General features: G+C 36.7%; 3 long non-coding RNA genes across 14 annotated transcripts in view; 1 reads left to right on the top strand and 2 right to left on the bottom strand.

Moving 5' to 3' along the window:
* LOC141548956 (uncharacterized) overlaps positions 1 to 23525 on the top strand; it is a 1120676-nt gene that overhangs the window by 673741 nt on the left and 423410 nt on the right. The window lies entirely within an intron of this gene.
* The window catches only part of LOC141548957 (uncharacterized), a 1406018-nt gene that overhangs the window by 1283973 nt on the left and 98520 nt on the right, over positions 1 to 23525 (bottom strand). The gene's annotated exons all lie outside the window — the stretch shown is intronic.
* On the bottom strand, positions 9136 to 22773 carry LOC141549226 (uncharacterized). Of its 2 annotated transcripts, XR_012484291.1 has the most exons (5): positions 22556 to 22772; positions 21410 to 22101; positions 14892 to 21135; positions 9794 to 14537; positions 9137 to 9725 (listed from the first exon to the last, which is right to left on the bottom strand). It is a non-coding gene; the product is annotated as an uncharacterized LOC141549226 (long non-coding RNA). The 2 variants fall into 2 exon arrangements; XR_012484290.1 differs by having other exon boundaries at positions 9136 to 9725; positions 9794 to 21135; positions 22556 to 22773.

Below are 23525 nucleotides of genomic sequence, written 5' to 3'. Positions count from 1 at the left end.
GAAGACTCAGAAGGTCAACCAATAGAATCTATGGCGATGGGGTGGGAGTCTGGTGTTCAATCCCCAGCACACTAGATCTTACTGCGGGACAGGGATGCTCCTAACAGCTCCAGGGCAGAAAAAAGGGCTTGTGGTCAGGTCCCCAGAAGGATCTCTGAAAAACAGCCATACAAATCCCTGAAGCTTGGGGCCATGTGCCCTCCATCCTGAAAATAGAGTCCTACTTTAACAAAGAGATTAAAGCCAAGTAATAGGCTGGGGAAACAAGTAAACAACAAAAAAATATTCTGACCATTGAAAGTTATTATGGTGACAAGGAGGATCAAAACATACTCAGAAGACATCTGAGTCAAAGCTCCTACATGCAAAGCCTTCAAGAAAAATAAGAATTGGGCTCAGGCCATGTAAGACCTCAAAAGGGACTTTGGAAATCAAGTAAGAGATAAGAGGGAAAAAATAGGGAAAGAATTGAGAGAGGTACAAAAGCAAAATACAAAAAGCTAATGAAGAGAAGAATGACTTAGAAAGCAAAATTGGCTAATTGGGAAAGGAGGTACAAAAGCTCACTGAGAAAAATCATTCCTTAAAAATTAGAATTGAGCAAACGGAACCTAATAACTTTATGAGAAATCAAGATATAATAAAACAAAATGAAAAAAAAAATAGAAAAAATGTGAACTATTTCATTGGAAAAATAACTGACCTAGAAAATATATCCAAAGAGATCATTTAAAAATTATTGGCCTACTTGAAAGTCATGATCCAAAAAAGAGCCTGGACATCATCTTTCAAGAAAGTATCAAGGAAAAATGTCCTGATATTCTAGAACCAGAGAATAAAATAGAAATTGAAAGAAGTCACCAATCATCTCCTGAAAGAGTTCCCAAAATAAAAACTCTCAGGCATATTACAAGCCCAATTCCAGAACTCCCAAATCAAGGAGAAAATATTGCAAGGATACAGAAAGAAACAATTCAAGTGTAGTGGAACCACAGGCAGGCTTAAGGGGAAGAGCAGGGAAGTTAGTGGCATGGTTTAGGGCAGTAACGTGTTAACGTCCTCAAATGTCTGGAAATCAGTCTCCTCTTAACAGAAGGGCAGACAAGGGAAAGAAGGATGAGAACTAGATGAAGCATTTGCCATGCCAATGAAGGAAATGTGGCTCAGGGACCTATGAAATTCTACAAGGCCCAATGTTCAGCTGGAATTAGTGTAACTTTCTAGTTGTGACTGAGAAGTGAGGCAGAACAATTTTGATGCAAGTCTGGGAAAATAATTCACCTTCCACTAGCACAGAATGGTAGTGCTGGTATGTACTGGAAAAGCTGTGATATTTACTCAGAATGGAAGTGCTAAATGCTTTGCTGAACACACTCACATCTAATGAGGTGCTACCTGAAAGGTGGGCCCCCAGAATCAGTGGAGACCATCAACAAACCCTAATCAATCATCCTCATATCTCAGTCACATCACCGTCCTATTATAACTACCACCTAATATTACTGAAATGGTTTGATTCAGCCTGACTGCATTTTATCAGTTTCTTGATCCATACTGAATAATTAGGTGCTCTGGGATCACTAGCAGAAGTCACTATTTTGACAAGTAGACTAACATTAAATAAAGTGGGTGAGTTGGTTAATGCATTAATAGTGAATGGGCATCAAACAAAATGACCCTGCCTCCAGCAGATAAAAGGTGGGACAATCCCATGGAAGACACAGATAGTACTCTTGGGAATAGTGGTAGAGACGGTGGTAGGATTAAGCTAAGGGGGAAGAACAGGGAAGTTAGTTGCATGGTTTAGGGCAGTAATGTGTTAACGTCCTCAAATGTCTGGAAATCAGTCTCCTCTTAACAGAAGGGCAGACAAGGGAAGGAAGGATGAGAACTAGATGAAGCATTTGGCATGTCCAATGAAGGAAATGTGGCTCAGGGACTTATGAAATTCTACAAAGCCCAATATTCAGCTGGAATTAGTGTAACTTTCTAGTTGTGACTGAGAAGTGAGGGAGATGCAAATCTGGGAAAATAATTCACTTTTCAAGACAACTTAGCAAAAGAAGGTTATCAATGAAATGCACTCTCCTTCTTCACCTTCACCTTGGTTCCTTCAAGAAGCAACCTTATGGTACCTTATGGACTTTGCCTGGCATGCTGGAGTCCAGCATGCACCAATTTCTGGGTGTTCTGGGGTACTGTCATACAGCATCTGTGACTCCCTTTGCTGGGTCTTCTTAAGCAGGCAGGACGGAGGGAGAAAGGGAGACAGGAAGGCTACAGGTCAGTAGAAATCCCATATTTTCACACCTAGTCACTTTTTTATTAGGCACCTCTTTGTGCATCCACGAAGATTCACCACCAGTGCTTGGCACAGAAGGAAGATGATGAAAAGGGAAAGATGAGTCATTTTGTGTATACTGAATTTGGGAGGTACTTTGGCACATACAGTTTAAAATGTCTAACAGGCAGATGGTAAAGTAGGACTGAAGTTTGAGGGAAAGAGCTTGGAGCTACACACTCATGGACTGTGGAATCATTTGCATAGAAGTTATAGTTTAATTATAGCCACGGGAGCTAATGAAAGCCCAGGACAAAGTCTTGGAGAAAATCCATAGTTGGAGAACAGTATGGAGAAAGATGAGACAGAAAAAAGAGAGCTATGAGAAGGGAAAATTGTCAAAGTTAATCAGGGAGCAGAGAGTATCCAAGAGAAAAGAGGGAAGGCAAAGGTGCCAGATTCAGCTGAGGGATCAAGAAGGATGAGAAGTGAAAAAAGACCATCACCCCTGCCAATTAAGAGGTCAGTGGCAATTTTGAAAAAGCAGTGAGGTCACAAGTGATGAGGTCACAAATCAGACTGCCAAGGGTTGAAAGATGTGTAGGGGAGAAGCAGCAGAGTCAGTGAGTGTGGACTAGAGAGGGACAGGAGTAGATACGAGTAGACAGCTAGAAGAGCTGGTCTGTTCATTTTGTTTTTAAAGGGTAAGAGAGATTTGGGGATATCTACAGACAGCGGTGGAGGAACCTCAAAATAAGGAAAGATTGAAGGTTGACCACCTTCTCAGAGGCCAGCACACTTCAATTTACCATCCAGAAACCAGAGTGGAAGGCCAAGTCTGAGGTATCAGAGGGAACAAATTAATGTAATTATTTTCCTCAACCTTATGCATAATTGCATAAAATACTGAAGAGAGCTTTTACAGGAAAATTAGAACACAGAACATATCAGACTTATGAACAGGTGAAGAATTTATGAATTTGTTAATAAACAGATAATTAAGGGTAAAATAGATAATTTGATACATTAAATTAAAAAGGTTTTGTACAAATAAATGTAGTCAAGATCAGAAGGAAAGGAGAAAATTGGTAAAAAAAAAAAAAACAAATTATAGATAGTTTATCAGTTAAAAATCTCATATAAAAAATAAATAACTTTGTTAAATCTATAAGAATATGAGTCATTCCCCAACTGATAAATGGCCAAACAGCAGTTTTCCAGTGAAGAAATCAAAACAATTTGTAGTTGTATGAAAAAATTCTCTAAATCCTTATTGATGAGAGAAATGAAAATTAAAACAACCTTGAAATATCATTTTACACCTACCAGATAATCCAAAATAATTTAAGGGAAAAGGAACAAATGTTGGGAGCGATGTGGAAAAATTGGGACATTAATTCATTGTTGGAAATAGTCTAACCATTTTAGAGAACAATCTGAAATTATGCCCAAAGAGTGATTAAACTGCCTAAATCCCTTGATCCAGTGATACCACTACCATATCTATTTCCAAAGATGATTAGAAAAAAAAAATGGAGCAGCTAGAAGGGACAATAGAGTACTGGCCCTGGCATCAGGAATATTAGAGTAAAAGAAAATGAACCTATATGTTCCAAAATGTTTATAGTAATTGTGTGTGTGTGTGTGTGTGTGTGTGTGTGTGTGTGTGTGTGTGTGTGTGTGTTGGCAAAGATCTGGAAATTGTCAGGATGCCCATCAATTGAGGAATGGCTGAACAAGTTGTGCTATATGACAGTGATGGTATATTACTGTGCTGTAAAAAATGGCCTCAGTGATCTTAAAAAAAAAAAACAACATGAAAAGATACACATGAAGTAATGAAGAGTGAAGTGAGCAGAACTAAGAGAAGACTGTATACAGAAAGAGTAATATTGTTTCAAGAACAACTCTGAGTAAGTAAATACCCAAATTAACTATAAAGGCATATGTAGAAAGATACTATTTGCATCCAGAGAAAGAAAAGACAAATAGAAGTATGTATACAATACTATATATATGCATATATGTATGTGTATGTGTGTATACATAAATGCATATATACATATTTAATTGTGTCTGATAGCCATCTCTAGGGAGGGTGGGAGAGGGTAAAAAAATGTATATGCTAATTTTGTAGTATATTTGAAAGGGATGGCAAGTTGAGCTAGTAGATTTGCACCTTCATGGACAATCATCTTTTTTATTGTAATGTTATGGAAACACTTGTTTAACTTCATAAAAACATATTAATGTAAAGGATAAAAACCAATGATAAATACAAAAATAAATAAAATACTGAGGAGTTAGAAAATGTGGCTGATTCTCTTTTTCATTCTTTGTAGAAATTATTCTTAGCTATCTTCTCTTCTTTCTTCTTATAGCTAACCACACTTATCATAAGAAGGGGATGGGGCAGCAAGGAGGGGATGGTACAGTCTGGGAGGAATGCATGTCCTTTGGGCCCATGGAATACTCAGTCCTCTTCTGCAGGGCCTCAGAAATTAAGGGTCCCAGAGTAACTCCCTGCCAACATGAAGGGAACGTCAGGGGGAAGTGGCAAAGGAGGAGGGATGTGGGGGCAGGAACACTTGGAGCTGCCTTCTGCCCCTGGTCCTGACTCAGATGCAGGGGGAGGGAACTCACAAGCTCCTTCACCTCTTCCAGAGGAAGCAGGGAGGCTGGAGCCAAAATGGGCTAAGCCAGAAGATAAGCTTCAGCTGAGAGGTTTCTTTGTCATGTCCAATATGTAGTGTTGCCCAGTCATGATAGATAATGTGGTTATGGACGGGGATGAGGAGGTGGGTGATAGCAAAATGTACTAGAATAGAATAAAATAGAAACCCTCTCAGCCCACAGACGCCAAAAACAACATGGAAGGTCTGTTGGAAAATTATGACAGGGGACATTGGGAAACTAGTAAAACAGGCAGGTCTTGGGAGCCACTGAAGTAGCAAATAGCAGTGGCTGTAGCTTCTGAAGGTTACAGCTCACAGACCATTAGGAGGTCAATCAGCTGGTCAGAAGGAGGTCTCTTTAACAAAGAGTTAAGTCAAGAAATAAGCTGGGAAAATGAGCAAACAACAAAGAAAAAAGATTTTGACCATAAAAAATTACTATGGTGACAATGAAAATCAAAACACACTCAATAAGAATATAATGTCAAAATTCCTACATTCAAAGCCTCAAAAAAAATTGCTCTCAGGCCATGGAGGAGCTCAAAAAATATTTTGAAAATCAAGAGAGGTAGGGGTAAAATTGTAAAGAAAACTGAGAGTGGTAGAAAAGAAATTATAAAAATGTAGAATGCTTAAAAAAGTAAAATTGGTCAAATGGAAAAGGAAGTAAAAAAACACACTGAAGAAAATAATTCTAGAATTCTAGGAAAAACTAGAATTGGAAGGTAGAAACTAATGATTCTACGGGACATCAAGAATCAGTCAAACCAAACCAAAAGAACAACAAAATGGAAGAAAATGTAAAATACCTTATTGGAAAATCCAAGGAGAGAGATAATTTGAGATTTAATGGACTACATGAAGGCAATTATCAAATAAAGATCCTGGACAGCATCTTCCTTCCTTCCTTCCTTCCTTCCTTCCTTCCTTCCTTCCTTCCTTCCTTCCTTCCTTCCTTCCTTCCTTCCTTCCATCCTTTCTTTCTTTTCTTTTTTTTTATTGGATTTCTTTTTACTTTTTATTTTTTTTTTTATTATTATAGCTTTTTCTTGATAATTTTTCAACATTGATCCATGCAAAATTTTCTGTTTCAACTTTTCCCCTCCTTGCACCCATATGTTAAATATGTTGAAGTATATACAACATATATATATATATATATATATATATATACTGTTATCTTGCTGCACAAGAAAAATTGGATCTAGAAAGAAAGCAGAAAAACCTGAGAAGGAAAACAAAAATGCAAACAAACAACAGAAACAGTGGAAATGCTAGGTTGTGGTCCACACTCAGTTCCCACAGTCCTTTCTCTGGGTGTACATGGCTCTCTTCATCGCTGAACAATTGGAACTGCTTTGAATCATCTCACTGTTGAAGAAAGCCACGTTCATCAGAACTGATCATCATACAGTATTGTTGCTGAAGTGTATAAATATCTCTTGGTTCTGCTCATTTCACTCAGCATCAGTTCATGTCGGTCTCTTCAGGCTTCTCTGTATTCTTCCTGCTGGTCATTTCGTACAGGACAATAATATTCCATAACATTGATATACCATAATTTACCTAACCATTCTCCAGTTGATGGGCATTCATTCAATTTCCAGTTTCTAGTCACTACAAAAAGGGCTGCCACAAACATTTTTGCACACATGGGTCTCTTTTCCTCCTTTAAGATCTCTTTGGGATATAAGCCCAGTAGTAACACTGTTGGGTCAAAGGGTATGGACAGTTTGATAACTTTTTGAGCATAGTTCCAAACTGCTCTCCAGAATGGTTGGGTCTGTTCACAGTTCCACAGCCAATTTATCATTGTCTCAGTTTTCCCTCCTGCCCTCCAACATTCATCACTCTCTTTTCCTGTCATCTTAGCCAATCTGAGAGGTGTGTAGTGGTATCTCAGAGTTGCTAGAGAGCATCTTTCAAGAAATTGTCAAGGAAAGCTGCCCTGATATCCTAGAATCAGAGGTTAAAATAGAACCTAGAAAGATCCACCAAACACTTTCTGAAAAAAATCCTAAAAATAAAAATTCAAGGAATATTATAGCTAAATTTCAGAATTATCAGGTAAAGGAGAAAATACTGGATATAGCCAGAAATAAATAATTAAAATATCAAGGAGCCAGTCAGAATTACCTAGAATTTAACAACTTCTTTTTTAAAAGATCATAGTACCATAGACCATGAAGCAATATACATGCATTAAAGGGTAAGCATCCAAATTCTTAGAGAAGTCAAGTGACCTGCAGGAAGAGATAGACAGCAAAACTATACTAATGGGAAACAGAACCTTCCCCTCTCAGAACTAGATAAATAAAAACATGAGATAAAGAAGAAATAAGTTGAGGAGGAAGTAAACAGAATTTTAGATAAAATACATATGAGAGTCTATAGAGAAGACTGAATGGGGATAGAAAGGAAACAATCTGGAACATCTCTGGGTTTGTCCTCTCATTTTCATTCTTACAATTCAAAGGCTTCCTGAACAATCTAAAATTCCAGATTACTGAATGAGGAAGTAAAAAAAAGGAGAAAAACTTTGATCCTAATTCATTAATTATTAATTAAATAGGAAAATAATCCTGTGATTTTTATGCAGAAAATCAGAAACCCAAGCAGATGGGGAATGATAGATGGACAATTGGGGCTTCAGGAAAGAATAAAATAAAAGGCAAAACTATACCTGAAGGGCAAGGTTGAATTCTAAATATTAAAAGCTCAGTTGTGAAGTGAATGGAGATTGGCTGTTTGAATAATCTCCAAGAAACAAGTCCTTTGTGGGACACCCCAAAAAGGACTGAGGAAAGTTATAGGATAAGATTAGAGCTGAGATTCTGGATGGAAAACTGAACATACAGGAAAAAAATTGATAGGAAGTAAATGTTAGAAGCATTAGGTCCCTGGCTAAAAGTTCAGCCACTGCTGTAACTAAGCAAGTAGAGGAGAAGATATGGTAAAGTGATAGTATTGATGAGGTTTAGAATTGGGGTACCTAAATGAAGTTAGATTTAATTGAGGTCTAGTGACAGGTTTGGGGTTCAGGGAGCAAAATAGAACTCCCCTGCAACTCCTTTGGATTTGGTGCAGGGATAAAGAGTTAAATGAGGTCTAGTAGCAGCACAACAGTCCCCTGTAAAGGAATTTATAGACCCAAAAACCTAGATTGATCAAAGGGGTTTATGATGGGGTTTGGAAGTAAAATCTAGTTAGTAAAGTTGAAGGTAGAGATAAAAGGCACCAGAATCAGGGTTCCAGTGGACAGAGATCCTTTGGCGTGCCAGGCATAAGGCTGCCATGTTTGGGATCTCTGCAAAGAGAGGACTCCAGCTTGGCTCTTTTATAATAGGGAGCTTTGGCTACAAGCTAAAGGGAGCTTGTAGGTGGAGTCCCAGGTTGGCTCCTGGCTGGGTTTCAGCCAGGGTTAGAATTTGAATTGAATTCAATGGGTTTCAGGACTGAACCAGATAACAAAGATGAAACTGTTTGTGCTTAGGGTGGAGTCCCTTCTCTGAGGCAGAGTACAAGGAGGTTTTCTCCTTTACGGATTTTTCAGAGTTTTGGGGTTTCCTCTTCACTCTGAGTTGAAAAGTCTAGGATAAGAGAAACCTTTACAAGGAAAGGAGGCCAGGTTGCTTAAGGATGTAAAAAAAGGAAGGATATATATTGCTTGTGTTACTATGTAAACTGTCTGGTAAGATTTAAAATTTAAAAAAGAATACATGAAAGAGGATTTAAGTAAAAAGCCTGAGGAAAAAAAATGATTGCAGAAAGAAAAGAAAACAATGAAAAATCTCACAGAAAAAAGCAGAAAAGTATTCCCAAATACTGGTTCTTCCTTCTGTAAGAAAGACATTTCCCCTTATCTTAGACATCACAGCCTGGAAAAATCCCCATATCTGTGTTCTAATAGAAGTTGGGTCATTCCAACAACAGCCAATTGAAGGAATCCTACAAATTATTGTAAATACAAATTTACACATCCTCCCTCAAGGTAGCCTATTCTAACACACCTAGAAAAGTGAAGCTCACTTGAATAATTGAGAGGCAGTGCATATAACAAAAAAGGCACATCAGATTATTGTAAACTAATGAATTCCAGGGGACTCATATGGCTGGCAAAGGAGAAATTTAAGAGCTTCCTAAACCCTACAAAAAAAATGGTGGCCTTTCTGAATCCCAGACAAAAGAATGGAATGCCTCTCACTCAAGAAACAGAAGAAAAGACCAAAAAGAAGAATCAAGGGAACGATGCCAATCGACATTTTGTACTGCTCTGTTTTAGCTCCATTATGGTCATCATGATTGAAGCCAAGTCTATGCTCCATGCTCAACAACGTTCAGAAATACAATTGCGTCTGACCTTCTTCTTCAAGAAGGAAGCTCGATCATGTCTAATTACTCACTGGAGAAACTTCCAAGAAAAGCAAATATTGATCAGTTTGCATTACCACTTGAAAAGAGAAAAATGATCTCTAGGGGCATAATCTACATTACATGTAGAGGAAGAATACTCCCACAAGGGGTCACTGCTCTAACTCTGTGACTGGATTTCACCAAATTAAAAAACAAAATAAAAGAAAAAATGCTTGACAAGGATTTTGACAAGTTTGCTGAGCTGTTTATCATTATGGGATGTTGGACACTTGGAGCATGAAAGGAAAAATTGAAAAATCTGAGCACTCACCAGAACTGAGGAGAAGCCTGCAGTTGCCTGGTTCCCATGGATTTGCAATAGGACTCCATCCACCAGTGTGACACACAGTCTTCACCTAATTTAAAAAAATGCTTAGGGAGGAAAAAAAGATAATTGAGTTGAAATGAATGGTTAATGCCTTACCTGCAATAGGGAGTTTAACATGGAAAAACTGTTTAATTGAAGTTCAGTGGTAGAATGTAGAAAGGCCAAAGGGAAAACTGTAATGTTCCTGTTGGTTTTCTGGAGGTCTCTGGACCAGCCTTCTTTTCAGTAGAGTAATCACCATGAGAATAGCCAGGTTTTAAAGTCCAAAGTCCAAATTCTTTATTGTCTCCTTCCCTGCTTTCTTGAGAGCCTTTTAAACAAGCCTTGGTCTCAGTGGGGGAAGTGCAGGAAGACAGGCCAGCTTCCAGGAGGCTGATGGATGTCTCTGAGTCTGAAGGTTTGTGCTTCAACCTCCAACCACCACAAAGGTGGACAATGGAATGAATGTGTCTCTGGATCCCTTCCGAGTCTGTGTCTGGCCCTTCTGAGACTCTCTCCCAGACCTCCTGAGTCTGCCTCTGGCTCTGATCTGGCTGAGTTTCTTGCAGCTTCATATGCTCTATTTTGAGTATAAACCAATCATTTTATCACTAGGAAACCATTATTTATTGTAAAGTTAACTCAATCATACTGAACTAGAGAACTATTAATAACCATGCTAAACTAGATAACCACTATCTCATCAATTCCACTAAGTTAGCATCTTGTAAGAATCCTTGTTTTAAGTACAGAGTTCTGGCCCATAAGAGAAAACAACACAAATCATTTATATGATCACAGCTGTTGGGAGAGGGGCTCTCTCCTTGACTCTGGTGGAAATATTGTGTGTTGCCAATGGATTCTTCTCAAGACTAAGTGATCAAAGGAGCAGTTGATTCTCTTCCCATCTGGAAGTTTCTCGAAGGTGAAGGTGACTACATTTATGATAACTCAGATGGCATGGAATACTTTAGATGCAGAATCAGGATCTCAGAGGAAGAGCTGCAAGAAGATCTTGATTGTTTATCGTCACATGAAGACTCCTGATGGGAATGCAGGGCTGGTTCAATATTAGGAAAACTATTAGCATAATTAACTAAATTAACAACCAAATTAACAAAAACCAGATGATCATCTCAATAGATGCAGAAAAAGTATTTGATAAAATCCAACACTCATTCCTATTAAAAACATCAGACAGTATGGGAACAAATGGACTCTTCCTTAAAATGATCAGTAGCATTTATCTAAAACCAACAGCAAGCATCATTTATAATGGAAATACATCAGAAGCATTGCCAATAAGATAAGTGGTGAAACAAGGTTGCCCACTATCAGCATTACTATTCAATACTGTATTAGAAATGCTAGTTTTGTTAATAACAGAAGAAAAAGAAATTAAATGAATTAGAGTAGGTAATGAGGAAACAAAACTATCACTCTTTGCAGAAGATATGATGGTATATATGGAGAATCCCAGATAATCAACTAAAAAACTATTAGAAACAATCCACAAGCTAAGCAAAGTTACACGATACAAAATAAATCCACACACATCATCAGCATTTTTATACATCACCAACAAAGCCCAACAGCAAGAGATACAAAGAGAAATTCCATTTAAAATAACTGTTGATAGTATAAAATATTTGGGAATTTATCTGGCAAGGGAAAACCAGGAAATATATGAACACAACTACAAAACACCTTCCATGCAAATAAAGTCAGATCTAAACAATTGAAAAAATATCAAATACTTTTGGATAGGTTGAGTGAACCTAATAAAAATGACAATACTGCCAAAATTATTCTTGTTATTTAGTGCTTTTGCAGACCTGGAAAAATTAATAACAAAATTCGTCTAGAAGAACTAAAGGTCAAGAATTTGAGGGAATTAATGAAAAAATGCAAATGAAGGTGGCCTAGCTCTATGAGATCTAAAACTATATTATAAATCAGTGGTCATCAAAATCATTTGGTACTAGCTAAGAAACAGAGTAGTTTATCAGTGGAATAAGTTAGTTCACAGGACCTATAGCCAATGACTATAATAATCTAGTGTTTGAAAAATCCCCAAGCCCCAGCTTTTGGGATAAGAACTCACTATTTGACAAAAATTGCTGAAAAAAAATGGAAACTAGTATGGCAGAAAATAGGCATTGACCCATACCTAATACTATAAATCAAGATAAGATCAAAATGAGTTCATGATCTAGACATAAAGAATGATATCATAAACAAATTAGAAGAGCATAGGATATTTTACTTCTCAGATCTGTGGAGAAGGAAGGAATTTGTGACCAAAGAAGAACTGGAGATTATTATTGGTCATGAAATAGAAAATTTTAATTTTATTAAGTTTAAAAGTCTTTGTACAAACAAAACTAATGCAGACAAGATTAGAAGGGAAGCAATAAATTGGGAAAACATTTTTATATGCAAAGGGTCTGATAAAGGCCTCATTTCTATAATATATAGAAAATTGACCCAAATTTATAAGAATTCAAGCCAAACTTCAATATCATAGGATATGAACACTTTTCAGATGAAGAAATTGAAACCATCTCCAGTCATATGAAAAGGTGCTATAAGTCATTACTGATCAGAGAAATGGAAATTAAGACAAGTCTGAGATACCACTGCACACCTGTCAGATTGGCTAAGATGACAGGAAAAGATAATGACAAATGTTGGAGGGGATGCGGGAAAACTGGGACACTGATGCATTATTGTTGGAGTTGTGAATTGAGCCCACCATTCTGAAGAGCAATTTGGAATTGTGCTCAAAAAGTTATCAAACTGCATACATACCCTTTGATCCAGCAGTGTTATTATTGGGCTTATGTCCCAAAGAGATATTAAAGGAGGTACCCATGTGTGCCAAAATGTTTGTGGCAGCCCTTTTAGTAGTGGCCAGAAATTGGAAACTGAATGAATGCCCATCAACTGGAGAATGGCTGAGTAAATTGTGGTATATGAATGTTATGGAATATTATTGTTGTATTAGAAATGACCAGCAAGATGATTTCAAAGAGGCCTTGAGAGACTAAAATGTACTGATGCTGAGTGAAATGAGCAGAAAACAGGAGACCGTTATACATGGCAACAACAAGATTATACAATAATCAATTCTGATGGAATGTGGCTCTCTTCTACAATGAGATGATTCAAACCAGTTCCAATTGTTCAGTGATGAAGAGAGCCATCTACACCCAGAGAGAAAACTGTGGGAACTGAGTGTGGACCACAACATAGCATTCTCACTCTTTTTGTTGTTTGCTTTCATGTTATTTTCTTCAGCATTTTCTTTTCTAGTTTCTAGCTCCTCAATACACAAAACTCTCATAGAAGAAATCAAAAAGGCTCTCATAAGAGAGCTAGAGGAAAAATGGGAAAAAGAAAGGGAAGCTTGGCAAGAGAGTCTGGATAAGTCATCCCACTCATTTTTTTTTGTACAGCAAGATAACTGTATAAATATGTATGCATATATTCCATTTAACATATTTCAACTATGTTTAACATATATTAGAGTACTTGCCATCTAGGGGACAGTGGTGGAAAAATTGAAACACAAGATTTTCCAAGGGCTAATATTGCATAATTATCTATGCATATGTTTTGAAAAATAAAAAGGTTTAAGGGACTTCCAGCCAAGATGGCAGAGAGAACACACACACCTATTTAATCTCTGTCTTTATTCTCAGAATTTATTTCATAATAAGCCTTGGAATTAGTGCTTGACTGGAAAACCCCCCACAAATAATTACCAACAGAAGACATCCTTGAAATTCACCAGAAAAGATCTGTTTTTGCTCAGGGGCGAGGATGACCAGATTTTGGTGCAGCCTGAGGGCAGGCAGCAAGAACTTGGCAGACAGCTCACACTGTGCAGACTGGAGGGGGGAAGGGTGCAATCTCTGCCATTTTTGCGGAAAGACCTTTACCACAGTGTAGATATTCTGTCTTGGCAGCAAGCTGTAAACACAGGAGGTAAAGACTATAACCCCATAAAGCTAGCGTCTCTTGGGGACCTGGCCACCCTGACCCAGAGTGTCTCAGCATGTTCTTAGAGCCTCAGCATCTCAGAGCACTGATGCAGCACGGCCATTGGTGTCCTGGTAGTGCCTTGCTGCTGTCCCCCATAGTCTCTAGAGGAAGCCCAATGACACCATCCAGCCCCACCTCAAAAAAAGCAGATGACATTTGTTTTTCTTGTTAGTTTGTTTTCTTTGATCCTTCTCTGAAAAAATGAGCAAAAAATTAAAAAGGACTCTAACCACTGATAGCTTCTATATGGATAGAGGGCAGACTTTAATCCCTGAGGAGACTAAAAACAGACTATCTCCAAATGAATCCCCAAAGGGAGATATTATCTGCTCCTCAATACACAAAACTCTCATACAAGAAATCAAAAAGGCTCTCATAAGAGAGCTACAGGAAAAAATGGGAAAAAGAAAGGGAAGCTTGGCAAGAGAGTCTGGATAAGTCATCCCAAAGACAGAATGGATAAAGAAATCATATAGTTGAAAAACAGAATTAGTGAGTAGGAAAAAGAAAATAGCTCTTTAAAAAATAAAATTCATGAAATGGGAAAAAATTCCATCGAACAAAACAACGCACTTAAAAACTCAATTGGACATTTAGAAAAAGATATTTTTAAAGGGAGTGAAGAAAATACTTCATTGAAAATCAGAGTTGAACAAATGGAATTGAATGACTTGAGGAGACACCAAGAATCAGTCAAACAAAACCAAAAAAAAATATATATGAAACAATGGAAAAAATGTGAAATACCTTCTTGAGAAAACAACATAGCTGGACAATAGATCCAGGAGAGACAATCTGAGAATCATTGGACTCCCTGAAAAATATGATGAAATAAAAGAACCTGAACACTATTTTCCAGGAAATTATCAAAGAGAACTGCCCAGATGTTTTAGAAACAGAGGGTAAAATAGACAATGAAAGAATTCACCGATCATGTATTGAAAGGGACCCTAATATCAAAACACCAAGAAATATAATGACCAAATTCCAGAACCCATCAGATGAAGGAAAAAATACTGAAAGCTGCAAGAAAAATCAATGCAAATATGGAGGAGCTACAAAAAGGATTAGCCAGGACCTAGCAGCATCCACATTAAAGGATCGAAGGGCCTGGAATATGATATTCCAAAAGGCTAAGAAACTTGGTATGCAGCCAAAAATAACTTACCCAGCAAAAATGAGCATCTTTTTCCAGGGAAGGAGATGGACATTCAAGAAAATAATTGAATTCCATCTATTCTTGATGAAAAAACTGGATCTAAACAAAAAAGTTTGATCTCCAACTATAGAACTCAAAAGATTCCTAAAAAGGTAAAAAGAAATCTTGAGAACTATATTTCTGCCATAAAGCTATATAAAGAATACATTTATAAATTGTTCCAGAAACTAGAGGTGGAAAGGAAATTATACCGGAAAAAGGGTAAATTGGGGGTACTACATATCACAAAGAGGCAAAGGTAACCTGTTATATCTGAGAGAAAGAATGGAAGAGGCTGAACATAGTGTGTATCACATTCTCATCAGAATTTGTTAAAGAGAAAAATATAGACATATTCTATTTATGGTGAAATTCCTTGCACTTCATTGAAAAGTGGGAGGGGAAAAGTGAAAAAGGAAGAAGTAAGCTAAGGGGAAGGGTGTAGCGAGCTGTCGTCTCCAGAAGCTGCCGGATCGCTCTCTGGGAAGAGATCTGCTGTGTCTACTCAAATCTTTCAGACAGAATCTTCTTCCTGTAGAGAACCATTGTCTCCAGGCAGTTGCTGTTAACTCTTGTCCAGAGAAGTGACTTCCCTTCCTGCAGAGAGCCGACTTCCCTTCCTGCAGAGAGCTGTGTCAAGCCAGATGTAGTGCAGAGTCTTCTCCTTGAATCCTGGCTCTGAATCTCCTCCAGCTCTTATCCTTCTCCAGGCAGACTGACTTTCCAGGCCCACTGTTCTCTCTTTTATCCTCCCAGAGAATGGGCGTGGGATAATGCAAGGGCTTCTGGGAAGAACCACTTCAGCCAATGAGCTCTCTCCTTCTATCAAGTCAACCTGAGTTCTCACCTTGTAATTGTCCAGACAACCTGAATTCTCACCTTGTCACTGTCCAGACAACCACAGAAGGGAATACAGAAATTGTGAGGAAAAGGGGTAAAATAGGGGGAGGAGGCCTCAGGTGGGGGAGGAATACTAAAAAAGGAGGGCTGTTTAATACTGGGGAGGGGGGTAAGGGAAAAGGAAATGAGAAAAGCATAAACAGAGATTAACAAGATGGCAAGTAACACAGAATTAGTAATTTTAATCATAAATGTGAATGGGGTAAAGTTCCCCATAAAGAGGAAGCAGTTAGCAGACTAGATTAAAAGCCAGAATCCTACAATATGTTGTTTACAGGAAACATACTTGAAGGAGGGTGATACATACAAAATAAAGGTAAAAGGTTGGAGCAGAATCTACTATACTTCAGGTGAAGCCAAAAAAAAAGCAGGGGTAGCCATCCTCATCTCAGATCAAGCAAGAGTAAAAATTGATCTAATTAAAAGAGATAAGGAAGGGCACTATATCTTGCATAGTGTAGCATAGATAATGAAGCTGTATCAATATGAAACATATATGCACCAAGTGGTTAGCATCTAAATTCTTAAAAGAGAAATTAAGAGAGCTGTAAGAAGAAATAGACAGCAAAACTATAATAGTGGGAGATCTCAACCCTGTACTCTCAGAATTCGATAAATGAAACCAGGAAATAAATAAGAAAGAATCAAAGAGGTAAATAGAATACTAGAAAAGTTAGATATGATAGATCTTTGGATGTTGAGTCCCTTTACTCACTCAAGGGCTCTCAACTGGATTCCTTACCATTCCCAGGTCTTCGGACTTCTCCGGCACAGTCCTCCTCCAGCTGGGTTGCTCCTCATAGAGCACCCATCACACCAGATAGTTCAGCATTGCAAGCATTTATTGTGCACTCTACATCTTCTCTTCACACCCACCTCTTTTCTCTCCCCCTATGGGGCAGTTACAATTCTTTGATATCCTTATTCACGTGATTCCAAACCCAGATATTCTTGTCCTTTTCCCTGCCCTGTTACAGGCTACTCTAAGCCAGTCATCAATCTCTACACAGGGTACTTTGAGCCAGTTATCAATCAATCATCCTTTTGAACTGGTCTTCACACACACACACACACACACACACACACACACACACACACACACACACTGTTCTCCTGGCCCCCCTACATTCCATGCCACGTACATAGTACACAACATTTGGAGAAAACTAAATGAAGACAGAAAGGAGTACACTTTCTTTTCAGCAGTTCATGGAACCTATACAAAAGTTGACCATATATTAGGACATAAAAACTTCAAACTCAAATGCAATAAGGCAGAAATAGTAAATGAATCCTTTTCAGACTACAGTGCAATGAAAATTACATTCAATAAAAAGCCAGGGGAAAATAGACCAAAAAATAATTGGAAACTAAATAATCTCATACTAAAGAATGATTGGGAGAAACAGCAAATCATAGACATAATTAATAACTTCACCCAAGAAAATGACAACAATTACACATCATACCAAAATATATGGGTTGCAGCCAAAGCAGTAATAAGGGAAAATTTTATATATCTAGAGGCTTATTTGCATAAAAGAGAGAAAGAGAATGTAAATGATTTTGCCTTGCAACTAAAAATGCTAGACAAGGAACAAATTAAAGAACCCCAGACAAACACTAAACTTGAAATTCTAAAAATAAAAGGAGAGATTAATAAAATTGAAAGCAAAACAAATACTGAACTAATTAATAAAACTAAGACTTGGTTCTATGAAAAAACAACAAAACAGAAATACCCTTAGTAAATCTGATTAAAAAAAGGAAAAAGGAAAATCAAATGGTTAGTCTTAAAAATGAAAAGGGAGAATTCACCTCTAATGAAGAGAAAATTACAGCAATAATTAGGAGTTACTTTGTCCAACTTTTTGCCAATAAAATCTATAACTTAAATGAAATGGAAGAATACCTTCAAAAATATAGCTTGCCCAGATTAACAGAGGAAGAAGTAAATTGGTTAAACAGTCCCATCTTAGAAAAAGAAATAGAACAAGCTATTAACCAACTCCCTAAGAAAAAATCCCCAGGAGCAGATGGATTGACATGTGAATTCTACCAAACATTTAAAGAACAATTAACTCCAATGTTATATAAACTATTTGAAAAAAAAATAGGGATTGAAGGAGTCCTACCAAATTCCATTTATGATACAGACATGGTACTGACACCTAAACCAGGTCGGTTGGAAACAGAAAGAAAATTATAGACCAATCTCCCTAATGAATATTGATGCTAAAATCTTAAATAAGATATTAGCAAAAAGACTTCAGAAAATCATCCACAGGATGATACACTATGATCAAGTAGGATTTATACCAGGAATGCAGGGCTGATTTAATATTAGGAAAACTATTAGTACAATTGACCCTATTAATAATCAAATTAACCAAAATCATGTGATCATCTCAATAGATGCAAAAAAGCATTTGAAAAAATTCAATGTCCATTTCTATTAAAAAACACTTGAGAGTATAGGAATAAATGGACTATTACTTAAAATAATCAAGAGCATACATTTAAAACCGTCAGTAAATATCATATGTAATCGTGATAAACTGGAACGTTTCCCAATAAGAAGATCAGGAGTGAAACAAGGTTGCCCACTATCACCATTACTATTCAATATTGTATTAGAAATGCTAGCCTCAGCAATAAGAGTCGAGAAAGAGATTAAAGGAATTAGAGTAGGTAATGAGGAAACCAAACTATCACTCTTTGCAGATGATATGATGGTATACTTAGAGAACTCCAGAGATTCTAATAAAAAGCTATTAGAAATAATTCACAACTTTAGCAATGTTGCAGGATACATAATAAATCCACATAATTCCTCAGCATTTTTATACATCACCAACAAAATTCAACAGCAAGAGATACAAAGAGACATTCCATTCAAAATAACTATCGATAGTATAAATATTTGGGAATCTATCTATCAAAGGAAAGTCAGGAATTATATGAGCAAAATTACAAAAACTTGCTACAAAAATAAAGTCAGATTTAAATAATAGAAAAATATTAAGTGTTCTTGGACAGGCTGAGCGAATATAATAAAGATGACAATATTCCATAAACTAATTTATCTATTTTGGACTATAACAATCAGAATCCCAAGAAACTATTTTCAATGACATAGAATAATAACAACAAAATTCATATGGAAGAACAAAAGGTCGAGAATTTCAAGGGAATTAATGAAAAAAATCAAAAGAAGGTGGTCTAGCTATACCTGATCTAAAACTATATTATAAAGCAGCAGTCTCAAAACCATTTTGTGTTGGCTAAGAAATAAATTAGTTGGTCAGTGGAATAGGTTAGGTTCACAAGACAAAATATTCAATAACTATAGCTATCTAGTGTTTGAGAAACCCAAAGATAAGAACTTTTGGGATAGCAATTCATAATTTGACAAAAACTTCTGGGAAAACTGGAAATTAGTATGGCAGAAATTAAACATGGAACCAAACTTAACACCACATACCAAGATAAGATCAAAATGGGTCCATGATTTAGGCATAAAGAAAGAGAACAAAAATAAATTAGAGAAACATAGGATAGTTTACCTCTCAGATTTATGGAGGAGGAAGGGATTTGTGACCAAAGAAGAACTAAAGATCATTATTGATCACATATTAGAAAATTATGATTACATCAAATTAAAAAGCTTTTGTAGAAACAAAATTAATGCACAAAAGAGTAACAAACTGGAAAAACATTTATACAGTTAAAGGTTCTGATACAGGCCTCATCTCGAAAATATATATAGAACTGACTCAAATTTATAAGAAATCAAGCCATTCTCCAATTGATAAATGGTCAAAGGATATGAAGAGACAATTTTCAGATGATGAAATTGAAACAATTTTCACTCATATGAAAGAGTGTTCCAAATCACTATTGATCAGAGAATGCAAATTAAGGCAACTCTGAGATACCACTACATACCTTTCAGATTGGATAAGATGACAAGAAAAAAAAAAGATAAATGTTGGATGGGATGTGGAAAAACTGGGACACTGATGCTTTTTTGTTGGAGTTGTGAACAAATCCAACCATTCTAGAGAGCAATCTGGAATTATGCCCAAAAAGTTATCACACTGTGCATATCCTTTGATCCAGCAGTGCTACTACTGGGCTTATATCCCAAAGAAATCCTAAAGAAGGGAAAGGGACCTGTATGTGCCAAAATGTTTGTGGCGGCCCTTTTTGTAGTGGTTAGAAACTGGAAAATGAACGGGTGCCCATCAATTGGAGAATGGTTGGGCAAATTGTGGTATATGAATGTTATGGAATATTATTGTTCTGTAAGAAATATCCAGCAGGATGAATAGAGAAAGGGTTGGAGAAACTTACATGAACTGATGCTGAGTGAAATGAACAGAACCAGGAGATTGTTATACATTTCAACAACAATTTTGTATGAGGATATATTCTGAGAGAAGTGGGTATCTTCAACAAAGAGAAGATCTAATTCAGTTCCAATTGATCAAGGATGGACAGCATTATTTATACCCAGAGAAGGAACAATGGGAAATGAGTGTAAACTGTTTCCATTTTTTTTGTTTTTCTTCCAGGTTATTTTTACCTTCTGGATCCAATTCTTCCTGTGCAACAAGAAATTCGGTTCTGCACAAATATATTGTATCTAAGATATACTATAACATTTCTAACATGTATAAGACTGCCTGCCATCTAGGGGAAGGGGTGGAGGGAAGGGAAAAATCAGAACATAAGTGAGTGTAATGTATAATGTTGTAAAAAATTATCCATGTATATGTACTGTTAAAAATGTTAAAATTATAAAATAAAAATATATTAAAAAATAAAAAGCTTTATTTAAAATAAAGTACCATGATACACTTTAAAAAAAATAAATAAAATATTATTGTCAAAAATAAGGAGAATGAAAGCCCCCCACACACAAAAAAGACTCCTGATGGCCATAGCGTAAGATCAATTCATCAACATAAGTGAGGTGTCCCTTGACACAAGTGATATTGAAATGCCCATGGATGGGGAAGAGATACACCTTATATGGCAGAAATGGCGCTTCAAGCCCATTCTCTGGGGGTCAGCCATGCTGACTAATGATACATGTAGGAATGGCTCTTCTTGAACCCGATCTTCACAAACTCGAGGAACCAATCATTTTTATTATTTTGCTTTGGTTTCATACTTGTCTTTAGTATGGAAGCCAAGTCAATGCTAGCTGTTCAAAAACATTCTGAAATAATACCATTCCATCTGACCCTTACCTTCTTCAAGGAAGTAGCACTCTGGTGAAATCAGGTCCAATTGCTCACTTGAGAACCTTGAATAAAAAGCACATATGGATCAGTGGCGCACTGCTACATGGAAAGACCAAAATGGATTCTAGGGGTTTAATCTACATTGAATGTACAGGGAGAATACTCCCAGAAGGTGTCACTGATCTCACTCTCTGATTGGATTTCAACAAATTTAAAAAAACAAAAAACAAAAAACCGCTTGACAAGGACTTTGAGAAGGATGCTAAGCATTTTATCTTAACAGGGTATTAAATATTTGGGTCATGAAAGGAAAAATAGAAAAATCTAAGCACTCACCAGAGCTGAAGAGAAGCCCATGACTGGTTCCCATGGTCTGGCAATTAGACTCCATCTACCAGTGTGACATATAGTCTCCACCTCATTAAATAAAATGCTTAGGGAGGGGAAAAGATAATTGCATTGCAATGAATGGTTAATGATTTACTTGCAATAGGGAGTTGTACCCTGAAAACGCTGATGGGTTGCAACCCAGTGATAGAATGCAGAAAAACAAAGGGAAAATGCCAAAAAAATTACCGACTATCACTACTGTTGGGAGAGGTACTCTCTCATTGGCACTCATGGAAATATTATGTCTTGCCAATGGATTCTTCTCAGGTTTTGAGGTGATCAAAGGAGCGGTTGAATCTCTTTCCATGTGGAAGGTTCTCTAAGGTGAAGGTAGCCATATTATACATTCCTCAGATAGCATGGAATACTTTTGTTTCATAAAAGGACTGAGAGGAATAGCTGCACAGAAGATCTTGGCTTTTTAACGTTACATGAAGACTCCATGTGGCTTTAGCACAAGACTATTTCTTTGTCGGGCCTGGTATCCTGAACATTTCACTCAAACGTCCCAGTGCTCAGAAGAAAAACAGCTTGAAAGGCAGAAATGGGTCTTCAAGCTCATTCTGTGAGACATGTCAAAAGAGACATTCTGTGAGACATGCAGGAATGGCTCTTCTTGATCCTGATCTTTTCATGTTCTGGGAACAAGAGCAATACAAGATTTGAAGCACAAATGCAGCTTCTCTGAGATATTATCAAGAACATCTTCAATATTAATAAGAGGGATGGGCACTTAACAAACATATGTGAATTCCATTTCCAGTAGGATGTGGGTCAGGGACAGTATGGAGGAAAGCCTGATAGTAGAAGAGGAACAAGTTTACTCAGAATCTCTGTGGGATCTTCCTGTACAAAATGCATTTCACAATAACTTGCATCATGTTTTTATCCATTTCTATCTCGGAAGGCCCAATAGAAAATTCTGACCTCTTTCCTCTTTCCCACTGGCACCTCCTGAACAATGAAACACTAGAGTAAGGGAGGAGAAAAACTTGTGGGAGTCTAAGTCTAAAGTAAATCGCAAGGGACTCAGTGCAAATCAATGCTAGGTGTTCAACAAACTTCTGCAATACAATTACATTTTATAGTTACCTTCTTCAATGAGGCAGCCCCCATGACGAAATCATGTACACCATCCACTTAAGAACATTCCTGGAAAGTCTGAAGAGAAAGCAAAAACTGATAGTGGTACATTGTTACATGTATCATTTCTAGAGGAATAATCTATATTGGCTCAAAAAGAGAACATTTCATGCATAACTTAGTCCTCTCACTGATAAGTTTTTCTTTTTTTTAAAAAAAATTATTTATTTGAAATTAAATGAAAAGGAAGAAAGATCAAAATAGAAAAAGAAACTTAGAAAAAAGAAAACATTGTAATTTACCAAGCTGAACATAAGAAAGGGCTGAAACAATAAGTTTCCATTTTAAAAAAAGAATATATAATTTTAGAAGATATTGTATTCATCATGTCTCTCTATCTCTGCTTTCCTTCAGCTTATTTTTTAGCTTCTGCATTGTACTTTTAACTATTTCCTGTTTTTCCTCTTTTTCCCCTCAAACTTCCCCAATCAGGGCATAATAAGCACAGATATTTCTATGTGTGTATATATATACATACATACATACATATATGTATATATATATATATTCAGATACACACACATATCTATATACACATATATACTTTGTAATGTAAATACACACAATTATACATATACATGTATGTATATAGAGGGATAGATAAAATATGCATTTACACATATATAGACATGTATCTAAAACAATATTAATATGGCTGACATGTAATATAGATTTCTCTCCCGAATGACTTTTTCAGTTTTACGTGGTCTGACATCAATGATTACTAGCTGTACCTTTATTTTTTAAATACATTCTTCTCCCAATTTTTATTATTGCAATTGTGTATATCTCTAAATTTTTTTAAAAATGTTTTAATTTTATACTTATTACTTTTTTTTGACAGTACATATGTATCGGTAATTTTTTACAACATTATCCCTTGCACTCACTTCTGTTCTGATTTTTCCCTTCCTTCCCT

Source organism: Sminthopsis crassicaudata, chromosome X, assembly GCF_048593235.1.
Source record: "Sminthopsis crassicaudata isolate SCR6 chromosome X, ASM4859323v1, whole genome shotgun sequence".
NCBI lineage: Eukaryota > Metazoa > Chordata > Mammalia > Dasyuromorphia > Dasyuridae > Sminthopsis > Sminthopsis crassicaudata.
The sequence above is the reverse complement of the archived record's forward strand: the minus strand, read 5'-3'. Positions and strand labels throughout refer to the sequence as shown.